The following is a 3527-nucleotide window of genomic DNA, read 5'->3' on the forward strand; positions in this document are numbered from 1 at the left end:
CTCCATTAGTTACTAAGATGAACTCTCTTGGACATGATGAATTATTCTTTTGAGATACTCTTGGTTTATATTTGCTAGTATTTTATTTGAGATTTTTGCATCTGAACTTTAATCACATTTAATTCCTCCTCAGAACCTCCACATTCCTTCTTATCTTTTGTTTTCTTGATATATCATAAGGTGTTGGAGTGGATTAAAATCTACTATGATGTTTTATCCAGTTTCTGCTTGCATTTTCTGTACATTTTTATTCTTAACTATTGTCTTATCTTAGTCTTGATTTTGAAGCTATGCTATTTGGTACATGGGAGCTCTGGTAACACAGTGCCTAATGCATTTGACTGCTAACTGTGAATAGAGTTCTGAAAACTAGATTCTTAATGTGGGTTTAACTCTCTTTTATATCATTTAACATTTTTATTTTGATAACCTTAGCTGATGCTGACAATGCAGCCTCATCTCAGTATTTTCTGGTGTATCTTGGTTTATATTTTATTTTTAATCTTTCTCAGTTATTTTAGTGAAGATACATCTCTTGCATAAATATACAATGAGGTATTATTTTACGAGCCAATGTAAGATCTTTTTTCTCTATTAAAAGGATGTACTTATCCCATTTACATTTGTTGATAAAACTGATATATTAACTTTAATTCTCTCATCTTATCTTAGGCTATGTTTTCTATTTTAACGTTTCCTCTCTTTTCTCTGTTTTATTATGTGTATTTTTTTGTTGTTTTCTTTGCTATGTGTATGTGTGTGCACACGTGTTTGTATTTTTGCCTGATGATTTGAAGGTTTATAGTCTGTGTTAAATTTTTCTAGTGGTTGTCTCTATATTGATTTATTTGTTTGCCAAGAGAAGAAAACTTTCAAATGTAGAGGAAGAGTCATATTTTCAAAGGCTGAGCCTTGGCACCATTGTTCTATCTTCAACATCTTGATGTCTTGTCCTCAGTATGAAAAATGGTAATCGTCTCCCCCTAAAGCCAAAGGATCAGCTAATCAAGATCCCGAATATGCCACTGAGATTCTGCCTGAGCAAGCCACCTACATCAAAGAACTACCAGTGCCACAAAGGAATGCTGGATCTCATTTCTTATTTCAGAACCTCATGTGAATATCTTTCCCTCAACAGCAAGCAGACTTTGTTTAACAGTGTCTTTTATTTGCTGTCCATTTCTCTGCACAGTATTCTGAAAAGACAGAATTGGAGAGGCCATGAATTGAAGGCATTCACTCTTCTTGCTATTTGTTTCAACACATATCGAGATCAGGAGCCGGATTGTTGCCTGACAGCTGGTCTTTGTGAATACTTGGTGTGCGGCTGGCGTTCAGATGCGAGGTTGTTGTTGCTGTTGTTTTTAGTGTGTGTGTTTTTTAAAGAATCTATGAATTGATGCTGGTTGATCAGCCAGCATACCAACAAAAAATGCACACTCAATCAGGTACTTTTAGGAATTATTTACTTATTTACAAAAGAGAGCTCTTGTGGCATAGTGGTTGAAGCATTTCACTGCTAACCAAAAAATGTCAGTGGTCCCAACCCACTAGTCAATTTGTAGGAAAAAGATGTGGCAGTCTGCTTCTATAAGGATTGACAGTCTTAGAAACCCTAAAGGGCCGTTCTACTCTGCCCTATAGGGTCGTTATAGAATCAGCTCTATGATAATGGGCTTTTGGTTTATTTACAAAGAGACTGTTTACAAACATGTGAGTATAGAACCCCAGAGGAGGGTCCAATAACCTGGACAAGAAGCAGGAGAGTTTTGTCCCCAGTAGGACCAAAAGAAAAAGAAGAAAGAGAAGGAGTCTCCAGGAAGGAGAAAGCTTAGTAAAGTGGGCTGCCTTTAGGCAGACCAGTGACCCACTGCTGAAGGAACGAGGTGACGAAGTGCCCCAATGTCACTCTCCCTCTTTCCATTACCTGCTGAGGATCCCTATGGCAGAACCCACCTGGAAGCTAGAGGGAGCTCATTCTGCTAATTTTGAGGATTGAATTGTGTCTCCCACAAAATTTGTGTCAGCTTGACCGGGCCATGATTCTCAGTGGTTTGGTAATTATGTAATAATGTAATTTGGCAGTTTTGTAATGATGCAGTCATCACCCATGATGTGATCTAATGTGATCAGCCAATCAGTTGAAAGGGGATTAGGGTAAATATTGTTGTTGTTAGGTGCTATTGATTTGGCTCAGACTTATAGCAGCCCCGTGAATGAAACACTACCTCATCCTGTGCCATCCTCATAATCCCTGCTATGCTTGAGCCCATTGCTGCAGCCACTGTGTCAATCCATCTCCTTAAGGGTCTTCCCATTTTTCACTGACCCTCTACTTTACCAAGCATGATAGCCTTCTCTAGGGACTGGTCCCTTCTGGCATGACCAGAGCAGATGAAATGAAGTCTGGCCATTCTCGCTTCTAAGGAACATTCTGGCTGCACTTCCTCCAGGACAGATTTGTTCATTTTTCTGGCAATCTATGTATTTTCAGTATTCTTCACCAACACTGCAATTCAAAGGCATCAACTCTTCTTCTGTCCTTATTCATTGTCCAGCTTTCACATGTATATGAGGCACTCACTTGGTTATACCAAGAAATTTGGAAGACAGCTATCTAGCCAACTGACTGGAAGAGATCCATATTTGTACCCATTCCAAAGAAAGGTGATCCCACAGAATGTGGAAATTATAGAACAATATCATTAATATCTCACACAAGTAAGATCTTACTGAAGATAATTCAAAAACGGTTGCAGCAGTATATTGACAGAGAACTTCCAGAGGTACAAGCTGGATTCAGAAGAGGACGTGGAACAAGGGATATCATAGCTGTTGTCAGATGGATCTTGGCTCAAGGCAAAGAATACCAGAAAGATGTCTACTTGTGTTTTATTGACTATACAAAGGCATTTGATTGTGTGGATCATGACAAATTATGGGTAACATTGAGAAGAATGGGAATTCTCGAACACTTGATTGTACTCATGAGGAACCTGTACCTTGACCAGGAGGCTGTCCTTCGAACAGAACAAGGGGACACTGCATGGTTTAAAATTAGGAAGGGAGTGTGTCAGGGTTGTATCCTTTCCCCACACTTACTCAATCTATATGCTAAGCAAATAATCCGAGAAGCTGGACTATATGAAGAAAAACGTGGCATCAGGATTGGAGAAAGAATCATTAACAACCTGAGATAAGCAGACGATAAAATTTTGTTTGCTGAAAGTGAGGATGACTTGAGGCACTTACTGATGAAGGTTGAAGAATACAGTCTGCAGTATGGATTACGTCTCAATATAAAGAGAACAAAAATCTTCACAACTGGACCAATGAGCAGCATCACAATAAATGGAGAGAAGATTGAGGTTGTCAAAGAATTCACATTGCTTGGTTCTACAATCAATGCCAATGGAAGCAGCAGTCAGGACATTAGACAATGTGTGGCACTGGGAAGGTCAATTGCGAAGGAACTGTTTCAAGTGCTGAGGAGCAAGGATGTCTCCTTGAGGACTAAGGTGCGCCTG

The sequence above is a fragment of the Orycteropus afer genome, unplaced genomic scaffold, assembly GCF_000298275.1.
Source record: "Orycteropus afer afer isolate SDZICR_OR568_19922 unplaced genomic scaffold, OryAfe1.0 scaffold00142, whole genome shotgun sequence".
Lineage (NCBI taxonomy): Eukaryota > Metazoa > Chordata > Mammalia > Tubulidentata > Orycteropodidae > Orycteropus > Orycteropus afer.